The 15,190-nt window shown below is 41.3% G+C and overlaps 1 pseudogene; it reads right to left on the bottom strand.

Moving 5' to 3' along the window:
• Positions 1-12,062: 12,062 nt before the first annotated feature.
• On the bottom strand, positions 12,063-14,291 carry LOC126602696 (pentatricopeptide repeat-containing protein At5g55740, chloroplastic-like; annotated as a pseudogene).
• Between the last annotated feature and the right edge of the window lie 899 nt (positions 14,292-15,190).

The following is a 15,190-nucleotide window of genomic DNA, read 5'->3' as shown; positions in this document are numbered from 1 at the left end:
TTTTCATTAATAGCGAAATATAGGTAGTACGCCGCGTGTTTTTATATAAGTGGTGATAAATTTTATTTTTTAAGTTATTAATTTTTTAACACACATATCCCACCATTTATATAGTTACACGTGGTGTACCACTTGTGTTCATGTCACTCTTAAAAATCTCTTAGAAGCCACAAGCATTCTGCTTCACTCGCCCCTTGTGTTCAGCACTCGCCTACTCGCTACTGTAATATCTATGTTTCAAGACATAAAACGAAAAAAAATTAATGGTATTCCTCTTCACTTATAAGTAAGAGATTTTTAATTTAATTATCGTCAAAGGCGAAATTGAACCCCATTATTTCTAGTTCATTATGAGGATTAGCCCACTCTCACAACCCCTTAACATATATAATATTGTTTGTTAAAAAAGAAAAGAACATTAAATTTTTTTCAGACCATTGCATTCATTGGAAAATTATTTCGAATTAATGGAATTTCCAACTTCCAACTTTCGTCAGTATGTTGTATTGATCATTCAATATAAAAAATGAAAAATAACGATAATACTTATGTAATTTATCTTTGCGAGACATCATATTCGTACTCAAGGGCATGAATCAATAATACATGACCGGAAGTTCTTCAAATTTAAATATATTTGGTGAATAAATACTATTTTGTCATGTGAATAAACGTGTTTGATCTTGTCAACACGCCATGACTTAAATTGATAAGGCTCGATAGTCCAAGTTTCCTTAATATTTGAACACTAAATCGTCCACGACTTTGATTTAATCACATCATTTGTGTCCTTAAGAGATTGTACTACTAAACTCATTCATAATGCATCCATTGATATATTATTTTAAAGATTCCTTAACTCCTAATCTTCTTTTGTCAAATAAAATAGGATGCTAAATTGCTAATTGCTCAACTTTTGAGAACTAAATATGGGTGTTTTTTCTCTCTCAATTCTCACATGATAGTAATGCTCATCACTCTTATGGGTAGAGCCAATGAAGGCTCACTGAGGACAATTGCTCCCATTCAAGTAATTTCGATCATAAGTTGCAGTTATATTATTTACAGAATATATTTATATTGTAAAGATGAAGAAGAAGAAGAAGAAGATTATGAAATAGAGAGAGAAAGTTGTCCTCCTGCCTCTCATGTATTATTTCTCTTCTACTTAGACACTTTTCCACTACTACACTAAAACTTTTGTAACTTTAAAATTGTGGTATATCATATACTATGAAATCATTCGCATCATCATTTTGGTTATAAGCCATACCATAATAAGTTTGGTAGTATTGTTTTTGGGTTGCTCTCACTAAAAGGAATTTCTAACTTTGTCCCTAATCACCCTACTTATTATCAATTAATAAGTTTAAATTTTGATATTTGTGTCTATCAATCTCGAAATTTAAACTTACCTAACAATAATAACTAATATGGTGAGCATCATATTACTTGAAGGAGTTGAACAAAAATATACCCGCTAAATACAATTACCTAACTTAACCGTGAGAAAACTGCCTCCAAAACCTTGTATAAAATCTAGGTCTAGCATGGTCTTGAGAAACCGACGCAAGTGCCTTCTTCCAAAAAGCCACATTTTCATGGTTTTGATGCACCGAAAGTTGGACGCTAGTAGCTTGTGGTCGCACAAAAATTTGACTTTTTTCCTTCTATTTTTGTCTGCTAGAGGTTAATGTAACTAACTAATCAGAAGATTAAGTCATCTAAGTGATAATTAACTTGATAATCACATGCATTAATGCATAATATAAATGTGGACCATCTGTGCTAATGTTTTTGGAGTTCCTTCTGGGACATGACATTGACTTACCACCTTTAATTATTATATGCTTGTGTTATTGTGGATAAAGTTAAATAAGATGGTTTAAGACATGACTCCTTTCTTAGTACTTTGCTTAATTCCAATTAATTGTGAAGGTTGCAGTGAGGTAGTGTACCAACTACCAATTGTCTAGCAAGATATGACCCAACTCTTGCTTCGTTTTCCTTGGATTCTCGTTCATCTCAACACTTTGAAAATATCTTGCATGCATACAAGTATCCATCTCGTCAAAATGGGGTTCTCGAGTATTTGCTATAACATTCGACAGACACGTGAGTATATGACGTGACATACAAATGGATAGTTCACTATATTCGAGGTATATTGATGGTCGGAAAATGATTTTTCATTTGACGATATTAAAAAGATGGATAAGCTTCATTAACGAGTAATTCATTTATACACCTTCAAACACTGTATTCGAGGTACATTGCAAGTAATACATGGTTAACCTATTTACATAAAGTCCATATTTAAAGAAACCATAATTTTGTTGGACTGGACAGTTTACCGAACTAAAACTCACCAGTTGGTGTGGATGCAAATTTCTTCCTCCTTGATCTTGGACAATTTTGCACCTACAAAACAATTAACACTTTAGGTTAAGGCTAAGAGCCCATGGGGGGGGGCTTTGGCCGAAGAACCTCCGATGCCAAAGTTAGAATTTAGAGAGAAAGAGTGTTTAGAGAATTTTGGGATTTTTGCCAAAGTGTTGGAATTGGCTTTTTTTGGTGAGAATGGGATCCCATTTATAGGGATCAAAGGTGGCCGGCCATAGCTAGGGTTTTTGGCTTGAATTTGGTTTAATTAGCCCATTTATTTGACTAATTAAACCAAAGGGGAATGTTTTTTGTGGTTATGAAAATGTTATAATGAATAATTAAATAATTGGCTTAAAAAGGGAAAAAAGGAGTAAGGAAAAGGTGGAAAAAATTAAGGAAATGGCCGGCCCCCTTTATGGAGGAGGATAACCGGCCATTAGGGTTGGTTTTTTGGTTTAATTGCTAATTTAATTGACAAATTAATGAGTTTATTAGGTAATAATCCCATTAATTTGTTAATTATCTCAATTTATGTGGAAAAATTGGTAGGTTATGAAGTAACTACCTAAAATGTGGATGGATGAGATAACTATGAATTTGTTACCTTCCTTTGGGCACTTTTGACTTGGTTTAGGGATGATTGGATGTTGCTCGCGCGTAGGAATCCCAGTATGCCTCAAGGGTATTTTTGTCCTCTTTTACCCAAGAATCCACATGTCGCCTTGTGATTATTTTTGGCTCCACAAATGCCCCCACACCTGTTGGGCTGCTCGCAAGAAAGGGCAGCAGATGTAGAGATCTTCTTGCTTTAGGAAACTTAAAACTGCTTCCTATTTTGATGTTGATTTTCTCTTTAATAGGAAATTAGATCATTCTAAGAAAGGGAAATAAATTTCTCTCGAAGCCTATTTAAGTCCACCTTAGGTGGGTTATTAAATCAACTTTGGAGAGCGATTTATTCTACCCAACAAGAGAGAGAAAGTTAGAGGATATTTGTTCCTCCTCTTCTAGCAATCTTCTACATCTTGCCCGTGCAAAGGACCGTCTTTCGTTGATTTCTTCGTCTTCTTCGTGCTGCACCGATGTAAGAAAAAATTAATTTTTCTTGCCTTCTTCTTGGATAGTGCTATCGCAGGGCAGCCGTCGGGGTGGTGCGGCACGTCGGCTGGCAGGGGCCAGGAGTTGGCTCGGCATGGGCCGAGGAGATGTTGTGGCAGGGACCACTGCTTGGGCAGCTTGGCTTGGCTTGAGCCAAGGGCAACTTGTGCGGCTGGGGTCACGGATTGTGGCGTTGGGGCGCAGTACTAGGCGAGCCGCATGGCTCATGTCCTTTGGGCTCTTGAACCCGACTCGGACCAAGCTGGCGATTGAGAGAAATGAGGAGATTGTGGGTCTCATAGGCTGCTAGAATGTTGGGTTGAACTCCCCTGCTGGGTACCACGAATGGCGTTGGCTACTTTCACTCTCTTCGTTAGGATAAACGTGGGCTGCTCCCAAAATAAGAGGTGAATAGGATCAAGGCGGATGCATTGGCTCGTCCAATCACCGTTGTGGATCCTGCTGCAAGTGAAGATGGAAAAAGGGATCTTCCTTGCCTGCTCAAGAGATGCCGGCTGAGAAAGAAAAAAAAAACCAAATACTTCTTTTGCTGCTTATGCAAAGGATGAAAAGTTTATTGCTGCTTATAATCAAGTGATCCACTTCAAGAGAATCGTCGATAGGCTTGAACCCCAAGTGTTTGAACTTCAAGGTGTACTGAATATCAACGAAAGTTTGGAGAAAGAAGTGGATGAGCTGCAGCGCGTCCATGTTGGTATTGGTGAAGTAGTTGGAGAAGTTGGTGCTCAGGCTGGAGCAGTCGGGGTGATGCCGCTGCTAAGAGCTTCATGGCTGCTGAAGGTGTGGCGACCGAATAGTCGTGGGATGTCCAGGCTGCTAAAGTGTAGTCATCTAGGTAGCCTTTAAGATTTTCTTTGTTTATCCTTGTAGCTCTTGTTTTGCTTGAACTCCTTCGGCCTTTGCTAGTTGTTTATAAACATGTTTTCCTTAGCTTTTCTTCATTTTTGCTTCTTTTGTTCATGCCCTAACCTTTAGACTTGATAGACCAGTGGCAAGCATGCTACTTTTTTATAAGCAGACAAGCTCGCGTAGCCTATGCAGCCGTAGGTGTTGGTGTAGAACTTTGCAAAGTTGTTAGCCATTGGGTTGGCAGCCGAATGCCTTACTTATAGAAGCAGACAAGTCCGCGTAACCACTAGGCTGTTAACCTTGACTTTCTCTAATTCCGTAGGTTGCGTAGCAAGTATCACAACACTTTAGGACTTGGTGTAGGTTGTTCCGCGCTTGGCAGAGGCGAAGCTTATCGACTACGTAGCATGTCGGCAGTGGATAAAACTTCGTATATGCGTGCTAGCTTGTTTAACCTTTCACAAGAATATGCGGTTGTATAAGTCTAGTGCGGCTTTACTGCTCGAAGGGCAAGCCGTAGGCAGTCTTCCGGAATTCGTAGGCTACCTTAGTGCACTCGGTAGCAGCTTTAGGATTCCAGGGCAGCCGTCCATCGAATGTACTGCCCTCTCCGTCTCTAGGGCCCGGTTCCCCACGGATTAGGCTAAGAGACCCAAAATCCTTCAGTTAGCTAAGCCTTGAAAAAGACCATTGCGACTACTTCTAGGAATCCCAGCGCAAGCCATCGTGCATCTAGTTATACTAGGGCAGCCCGGCTCATCCACGTCTGGATATTCGGAGTGTAGAGTTTATCCTCCCGTTCTTGGAAAGCTGACCCATGTGGGTGTCGGAGAATTGGTTTACCCTCTCGTGTTAGAGAGCAATTAGTTTATCCTCTCGCACTGGAGAGCATGGTTGGTCCCTTGGGGGGTGCAATTCCTGCGATAAGTCCCTAAGAAGGGCGCGATCTTCTTTTGAAGTGTAGGAGTGATCAGTTGTTGTAAGCATGCAGCCAAGCCAAGTCGTGATTACTTCTAAATTCCTCATTGAAAAATGAGTTAAACGAACGAGAACTTAGATGTAAGGTAATAACTGCATAACAACTGGATAATCCTCGGTTGGTGAGGTAGTGCCCGTCGAGCTGCTTGAGTCTTTGGGCTTTGATATAGCTGGAGGTCACACATGGTACTTCTTCATATTGTAGGCCATCCACTGCTTTTTGATCTTTTTACCGTTTCATGGTGGCGAGGGTGTAATTACTCTTGCCGCATTCTCTGCTGTTCTTGTACAGACTTTCCCAGATGATATTCATCTTTTTGGAATCTTCTCTGCAGGCAGTGATAGAGGTTTTTCTGTGCCGTCGACATGCAAATGCCAGAAATCTCCATCGGGTGGAGTAGGCGTAGCTAGAGTGTGCTCGGCTACTTCTAAGGCATCGTTGAGCCACTCTGTTGCGTCACCTAGGCTCGGTGTGAATGCGCAGTAGGGAGCTGTGGAGATGGGGCCATGTCATACGCAGCAAGAGATGCTCAACTGCCAGTATTGGGCCACTCTAGAATTGAATCATTGAGTAAGGGTCGGTTAGGGCCGTGTGGTGCACAGCAAGAAGTGGTACTCAACTTCTGGTACATGCTGCTCCTATGTAGAATCTTTTAGGGTGACGAGGACAAAACTTGCTTCCGAATGTGTCCTTCCAGTGTTGCGTTCGTCAGAAAACTTTACATCCGCCAGGGTCTACGCCTTTATCATCGCACGTCTGGATTGGGCAGAATAGTACGTCATGAGGATGACTGCATGCGTTTGAAAGTAAAACTTATGCTTCCGGGTTGCAACAACTATCGCCAAAGTTAGCCTTTGAATTTTTAATAGCATCGAGGAGAGCTTTTGAACTGTATAATACAGGTAACTGTAGAATACAGGTAGTCGGGCCCCCATCTCTTCTCGCATGATGGTAGAACAAATGGTTAGACTTCTTTTTGATCGAGCGATAAGATGAATATTCTTTGGTGAAAACCAAAGAAAGTTCGTAAAAATTCCTGATGGATTGTGGCGGCAGGGTGTAGAACCAATCTTGCGCTTCGCCTTGTAGAGTGATGGCGAATATCTTGCACATGAGATCATCGTTGTTTCAATAAAGGATCATTGCGGTTCGGTAGCACTTTAAGTGTCTCTCTGGGTCTTCATCCCCTTTGAAAGATGTGAAATGTGGCATGCTGAACTCACGTGGAGGCTCTGCCTGCTCGATCTCGTCCGTGAAGGGTGACCTGCTTATGTTGGTCATGTTCCGTCGTAGTGCCTCGTCGGTGACCTCGTTGCGTTGGAAATCATGCAATCGCTTGGTCAATAGTCTCTCTACTTCTTCTTGAATTTGCCTTTGTTGGGGTAGCGGAGCTCTCGACTGCCCCCAGCCATGACTTGCTGGTCTAGGTTGCTCTTCCATGTGTTTGGCTCGTCTATGTCGCGGATGCAGTGCATGTGGTGCGTTCCTAGCAGGCGAGCGAGTTCTTTACAGGCTGCTGGTTGAACTTGAGCGGGATTGAGTGACTGCTTCTCTCCGTCCGTCGTGCTGCCTACTCTGATGTGAAGTGAAGGATGCTCTTTGTGGGCTTAGCCGTGAATGGACACTTTGCCCGGAAGGTTGTTCATGTTGACTATCGAAGTATAACCCCAACCGTGATTGTATGCTCATCCGTGGGCCTAGTCGAGAGTGCATGCTCCTCCGCGCGCTAAGACGGGAATGTACACTGCCCAAACGTTCGGCTCGTGGCTAGTCGAGTGGCTGCTTGCCGAGACGCTGCTGGAAAGGTATGTCTGCCCTTATCCTACTTTGGGATACCTCGTCTGGGGCACGTTGGATCCCAATGCGTTGCAAAAGTTGATTCACCAAGGTTGTCTGTTGTACAAGGGCGCTCGTCAACTCTATGACTTGTCGAGACAAGTGTTGTTCGCCATTTGGATTGGAAGAGCTTGGAAGGAATGCGCCTCCTTGGGCAGTGGTAGGGTGGTAGACTCCGAGCGCGAGATTTGAGTTGGGAAATGTCAAATTCACGAAAAAATATGGTGAGAATGCCCTCGGCTCGATGGTAGGTCTGGATGGTTGAGATAGTCTTGGGCCGACTTGGGCTGCTTGGAAAACCACGAGAGCAGGCTGGGCCGTGAGAGTGGGCTGCTCGACTGGAGCTGGCTGGGCCGTGAGAGTGGGCTGCTCGACTGGAGCTAGCTGGGCCACGGGAGTGGGCTGCTCGTCGGGAGCAGGCTGGGTCACGAGAGCAGGCTGCTTGGCAGGAGCAGGTTGGGCCACGGGAGTAGGCTGCTCGATGGAAGCAGGTTGGGCCACGGGAGTGGGCTGCTCGACGGAAACAGGCTGGACCACGGGAGTGGGCTGCTCGTCGGGAGCAGGCTGGGTCACGAGAGTAGGCTGCTTGGCAGGAGCAGGCTGGGCCACGGGAGTGGGTTGCTCATCGGGAGCAGACTGGGTCACGAGAGCAGGCTGCTTGGCAGGAGTAGGTTGGGTCACGGGAGTGGGCTGCTCGTCGGGAGCAGGCTGGGTCACGAGAGCAGGCTGTTTGGCAGGAGCAGGCTGGACCACGGGAGCAGGCTGCTTGGCCGGAGCAGGCTAGGCCGCGAAAGCAGGTTGCTTGGCGGGAGCAGGTTGCTTGGCGGAAGCAGGCTGCTTAGTATGTGATGCAAACGAATGCAAGGCTTGAGCCCGGGCCCGTGCAAACTTGGATGGCACGACTTGGGTCGTGGCCTTGGTGCCGTGAGCCTTGGATGGCACAGCTCGAGCCGTGGTGAAGGCACCATGGACCTCGCCACGGGTGGCTACCGAGGTAGCCACCGTGGTTGTTCCCATGGTGGAAACTCATGGTGGTGGTGCTGCTCCACTTATTGTCGCATTTAGCCTCATGGATCTCCGCAATCCCATTTCTTGAACATTAGAATTTTCACTTGTAGAATTTTCTAAATTTCTAGCCATTATATTTTGCTTATACGTTTTATCAAAGAACCTTTGCAAGTAAAAAATTCTAATAATAAGAACGTATGAAAAATATTCAAATGGACTAGAAAATAAAGAAAAAACCTTTTTGTGCGAGAGTCTTCTACGAGTATGGATTTCAACTCTCAATGAAAGCACCAATTTGTGGATGCAAATTTCTTCCTCCTTGATCTTGGACAATTTTGCACCTACAAAACAATTAACACCTTAGGTTAAGGCCAAGAGCCTCACGCGCCCACGATGAATGGGGGGGGGGGGCTTTGGCCGAAGAACCTCCGATGCCAAAGTTAGAATTTAGAGAGAAAGAGTGTTTAGAGAATTTTGGGATTTTTGCCAAAGTGTTGGAATTGGCTTTTCTGGTGAGAATGGGATCCCGTTTATAGGGATCAAAGGTGGCCGGCCATAGCTAGGGTTTTTGGCTTGAATTTGGTTTAATTAGCCCATTTATTTGACTGATTAAACCAAAGGGGAATGTTTTTTGTGGTTATGAAAATGTTATAATGAATAATTAAATAATTGGCTTAAAAAGGGAAAAAAGGAGTAAGGAAAAGGTGGAAAAAATAAAGGAAATGGCCGGCCCCCTTTATGGAGGAGGATAACCGGCCATTAGGGTTGGTTTTTGGTTTAATTGCTAATTTAATTGACAAATTAATGAGTTTATTAGGTAATAATCCCATTAATTTGTTAATTATCTCAATTTATGTGGAAAAATTGGTAGGTTATGAAGTAACTACCAAAAATGTGGATGGATGAGATAACTATGAATTTGTTACCTTCCTTTGGGCACTTTTGACTTGGTTTAGGGATGATTGTCTGTTGCTCGCGCGTAGGAATCCCAGTATGCCTCAAGGGTATTTTTGTCCTCTTTTACCCAAGAATTCACGTGTCGCCTTGTGATTATTTTTGGCTCCACAGATGGCATTTAACTTCAGTAATTATTTCCATTTTAAGGTTTTGGTGGGTCCAGAAAGCTACCTGCAAGCGAGTGTGCATGTGATTGGTACTTTATTTTTGTTAGGTGATATGGCTAAATTATTCGGCATGGAATTCAAATTTGAATGCAAAGACGATAAACTGCATTTACCATATCTTTGACAATACATTATTATATTCTAAATTATATATGAGAAGAGAGATCCGAATTTAGATGCCAATGACCAACACACCGCATTTATCAACTAACTTAACTCTCATATGTAATCGATACTTTATTAGAGAGTAAACATAAAAGAAAACCAATTGTGTTTACATATGTTTGCTCCTCAAGCAAAGGGAATGTAGCAATTAAATATAGAAGATAAGTGGGATGGCAATTTCTGATTGACCATTGCCTACTTACAACATCATATATATACCTACAGTTTCTTGCCTTCAAAGTTTTATTTTGAAGGTACTGTTGTAACTTGTACGAATTTAAATTTGGGCTGTAAACGACGAAATTCAAATGCATAATCATCTTAACAGTTGAATGTAACATCAAGTGTACCTATTTTTGTCTACCTACAACATCAGATTGATGAATTATGAATGATATGCATGTTTAGGTCATCTAGCAAGAAACAAAAATCTTCAATTTATTAGAAGTTGTGTCAAGTCATATCCAACTCCACCAACCAAATTGAATAGCAATTTAGATTGAGGAAAATTTGGGGAGCGGAAAATCAAATACAGGAGCTCAAACGCAACAAAAAATATTCTTAATCATTTCAATTATACGTCATTGATCTTGTTAATGTACTTGATGAAGTAAATAGTGAAACAACTTTGATCTGATTGAAACGATAGCATGACATCTTACCCATGTTCCCACGTGAAACAAGGTGCTAGTGAGTGGTGACTGAGAGAAAGCACATGTTTTCCCCCTAAAACAGAAATTATGCTTGGAAAAGGAAATTCAAATGCCTAAGCTTAGATGTAGTGTTGAATGCGCTTAATCACTTGATCCTTGGGCTATGTGTATTTGCTCATCTTCACGCACTTGACGGAATGATTAGTGAAACGCGTTTTATCTGTTTGAAAAGAAGCATAACATCTACCCATTTATTCCACATGTTTTTCCACATTCATCGAGTTTTAGAGAGGTCAGTCAAACCCGCGAAAAGGAAATTAATCAACTGCTCAATTCTTGCTTTGCTCTTCAGTTGTATTTTCGGCTCCATTATTTGAGAATAGTTACGTAAAAAGCAAGTATCGAAAGGTTCCTACTAGATATCACACAATCTGCATCACACCCAACTCATCACATTTTTATTGACTTGCGGGTCTTATTGCTTAAACAATTCAAGCATTTGATCAGTTTTTGGTAGAGCTCACAGTGCCAAATAAAAATAAATAAATAAATGGGGATAAGATAGAAGTTAGAACCCTTTATCTCTATGTGAGAGACCTTCCCTCTGTGTGCGGGTTAATCTCACTGATCTGTGTGAGTGGTTCCTGATCGAGTCCATTTCCTGTGCCGCTGATCTTAGCTTCGGCTGGGATCGGTGGGTTTTCTTTTGTTTCTTTCTCCCTCTCTTTCTCCTCTTCTATCCGTTGTTTTCTTCCTTGGGTTTTTTGGCGGATTTGCCATATTCTCTCCCCTTTGCTGTCTCTCATCCATTTTCATCCAATTTCCCAACTTCCGTCACCCTTTACCGCGATTTGTTGGTGTGTTTCAAGTTGGTGTGCTTTGATTTGGTGCTAGCACTGGGTTAGGTGTTCCTTGCACCCCCACCTTCTCTTTGCTGTCTGCCCTTGTTGGTAGTGTTGCTCGTGGACTGCCATGAGCTTCTTTCACTTGGCTGCAGGTTCTCTGGGGTTTGTAGTTGTGCTGGCCGTGAAGCTTGGAATTGGCTGCTGATGTTTGTGAGGCGTGGCTTTGTTTGGGCATTGAATTTGATTGGATCGACATGCATGGCTGCTATTTTGGGGGTTGCAGCGGTGGTTTTGGCGAAGGTTGCAGCAACTCTGGTTGTTTTTGTGTGTTCTTTGTTTTGGGCTCAACTCTAGGCTAGGCCTCTGTTGGTTGTTTGTGTTTTTCGTTCCTAGGCCTCTGTGTTGTAAATTTTGGGCTTCTGTGTTGTGTTTGTACTGTTTGTTGTTGGTAATGTATGTTCCTTTGCTCCAAAAAAATAAAAATAAATAAATAAACAAATAAATAAAAAGACTTGTTGGTGGTCTACCGTCAAACTCCCTTTTGAAAGAGATAATCAATAAATATGATGATTAGATGGTCTATCGGCACATGGATGGTTGGAGGAAGTGTCAAGTTCAATTTACACGCATGCAAAACGAGAAAAAAAATTATATATATAGAGTGAACTATTAATTTAGTCCCTGAACTATCACATGAATGAAAATTAGGTTCTTAAACTATTTTTTTTCAGAAAATCAGTCATTGAATTATAAAAATCTGCCAAGTACATCCTTAATTTTAGATTCGAATCTACTATACAATTTCTATCAATTTAAGTTATATTACTTGCATGTTGTACACATTGAAGGGTAGATTGGTAATTTTTCATAAGGAAATAGTGTATAGAGTTGACTTTGGAGAGTAAATTAGATGTTAGATTCGCAATCTATATGAAATGTTAAGGATTTATAAGCGAGAAAATGACAGTATTACATTCTGCAAGTCAGAGCATGCAATGCTTCTGAACAACAATTTTATGTTCGGTAAGTATATACAGATCCCACCCACCCAGGGAAAGCAGCAATATTAATGCCGAATGAGTATGATTTAAGGAAAACATCAGCTAAAAGACGTTTCCATTCGCAACAATGCCAATGTCGTTTATATTTTTTCGGTTTCAGGGTGTGATTTGTCACCAGCAACAAACACGTTAAATTGTTCTCCGATTTGAATCCAGCTGAATCCCGAAACTTTTTGCAAGCCCCCTTCTTTCATCAACTGCCTCACCTTTTGCACCTCATCCCATCTTCCAGCAGCTGCATATGTATTCGACGTTGCTACGTAGTTACAAGCATTGTCTGGTTGTAATTTTAGTATTTGATTGGATAAGTATTCCTCGAGAGTTCGATCTTATTGTGTTCTCTACAAGCAGAATGTCGTGATCCCAGTATCTGTGCATCGGGATTGTAAGGCATCGTCCCAATGAGCCTAAAAGCTTCATCCAGATCTCCACACCGTGAAAGAAGACTAACCATACAGCCAATACTGGGATTTATATTGTGATTGGATACGATATCAACGAAAAGCTCCAGCCCTTCACTCGCCATCATGGCATGGCTACGTAATAACACATTGGTAAAGGTTGTCGCGTTTCAAATCTTCCTCCTTTATGCGCTGATATAGTGCAAGAGCTTCCACAGCTTGATCGTATAATGCACAACCAGAAATCATTGCATTGTAGAGTAGATAGGTAACTCCTTGTCTGGATTCATATCGAACACCCTCTTCGCTTGATCTATATTACCATATTTAGCATACATATCTACTAAAGAGGTTGTGATTGGAATTGGCAAGTAGGGGGAGTGCCGTATCAAATATCCATGTAAGACTTCCATTCTGTAATGATGCCATGTTTATGCAAGCTAAGAGTGCACCAATGATGCTCACAACGTTCGGTTGAACTCCAGATTCTTGCATCTGCTGGAATTTCAGAATCGCTTTCATAGCCAAAACCACTCCTAGCCAGACCCGAGATCAGGGTAGTCCAAGTGACAAGTTTAGGTTGGACTCCAAGAGACTGCATTTGCTAAAACATATCTTTAGTCTCATTGACCTGGCCATTATTCAGAAACCCTAAAATTAGAGAGTTCCATGACATCACATTGGCGGCACACTTTCTATCTAATCTGATGGAACAAATTTAAGGCCTCACCGCTGTGACCCAATTCTGCCAAAGTAGGCAGCATCGTGTTCCACAGAATAAGATCTCTTGTTATCAAAGTGTTGAAAACTCGTCTTGCACAACCGATTTTCTCGGCATACATAACTACGATGCTACTTATGAAGAAATTTGAGGTTTCACAATAAAATCAATTGGTAATATGGGAGTAGCCCAACCTCTTATAAGTCGTGGAGCACATGTGGCTGTTTGGCTTCACAGGTTGGACAATTTGCTCTGATATCATGAAGAAAGTTGAGGTTCTCCTATAAAACTAATTGGCTATGTGATGAGTAATCAAACCTCTTATAAGCTCATGTAAGGTCCTTCCTCCCATCAATTTGTGACTCATTCTCAACACGCCCCCTCACGTGTGGTGAATTTTAAGCCTAACATATGAACAACACAACAGGATGACGTGGAACATGTGTGACTGTTTAGCTTCATCCGTGGGACAACCTACTTTAATACCATGAAAAAAGTTGAGATTGTACCATAAAACCAATTGGTAATATGAGGCGTAACCCTAACCTTTTATAAGCTCATTCAAGGTCTCTCATCCCATTAATGTGAGATTCATTCTCAACACTTATACAATAGCAATGTCCCTCCTTACCCAATTGCAAACTGCACACGTTTCTGGAAAAGCAGACATTAAGGTTGCAAGAGTCGCAGAGTCAAACTTCAAGTTTTTGGGTCGCATTAGACGGCACGCATTCAGTGCTTTGTCGACCTCCCCATTTTGCACATACCCAGATATGAGCAAATTCCATGTGACCACATCTTTCTGAAGCATCATATTAAAAACCGATTCAGCATCCTCAATCAAACCAACCGTGGAATAAAAATCCATAAGAGGACTCCGGAAATTCGTTGTCAGTTCTAGTCCACATATCACCGCAATTGCATGACCTTGCTCACCGTCTTGTAACGTGTCTAAATTAGCTGAAGCTTGAAGCAGATGAAGCAAAGTAGCAGATGAAGAGAGAAGCCATAGCCAAAGCTTGAAGCAGATGAAGCAAAGGAGCAGGAAAATTGATTTTGTTTGGGTCAGAAGTACCAATTTGGGCCTTAGATTAAAACCTGGGCTACAAGCATGAAAATCTACGCTACTGATCCCCTCCATCTCGATTTTTTTTTTTAATTTCCTTTTTTGTTTTGTTATTTGTATTTTTTTTTCCTTGCCATACACCACACTCGTCTTTCCGTTCCACAAAATGTAATTTTTGGTGCAAAATATATTATAATTCAAGTTTAAACACTCTAAAAACAACAATATAAAACCTAAACTAAAGAATTTAAATCTAAACAAATAAGTTCAAATACTTCTACAGTTATACACTAGAGTCCTCCACCAAGATAATATATTAGAAATTCTCATGGATTGTAATTTTATTTTGAATTGTTGCATTGGAAACTGCGACGCCGAAAATTGGGGCCACATTGAAGCACATTCAATCATGGAAATCGATTCGCTTCCAGACTTAAATCGAAATTTATTTGATCCTATTGGCGGCGTGATTGAATAGTTTTTCTTTGGTTGATCATATGCAATGTGCTTTTCACTTGAAAATGAGTTCCAGCTTTTGTTTCTTTCACAAAAATATTCTAAAATGCTTTGATTTATGGGGAAGAGGGATTCGAAGTTGGGCTCAATGAGGATGACGCGGGTCAATGCCTTGATCAATTGACTTAACCCACGAATGGAAATGCTTCACATTATTAATTTGTTCTTATGTGCTGAATAAAGTATTTATAGATGATTGCAAGAGGGGTGGTAGTAATAGGAGTGATCATGCATGGAGGCCTTCAACTTGCTTGTGTTTTTTCGAGAATCAGCGACTGGGATTCTTTGATCTTCAAGCAAACAATAGTTGCGCGATTTAGGACCATCAATAATCATACTGTGAAATATTGGACACAACGGAGGTGGCAGCAAGAATTGCTATGATAGTACCAATGGTCATATAATTTTTTTTGGGTGAAATGGTCATATAATTTTCACTTGCAATAAAATGGCCATGCCGCC

The sequence above is a fragment of the Malus sylvestris genome, chromosome 15 (genome assembly GCF_916048215.2).
Source record: "Malus sylvestris chromosome 15, drMalSylv7.2, whole genome shotgun sequence".
NCBI classification, from domain to species: Eukaryota; Viridiplantae; Streptophyta; class Magnoliopsida; order Rosales; family Rosaceae; genus Malus; species Malus sylvestris.
The sequence above is the reverse complement of the archived record's forward strand: the minus strand, read 5'-3'. Positions and strand labels throughout refer to the sequence as shown.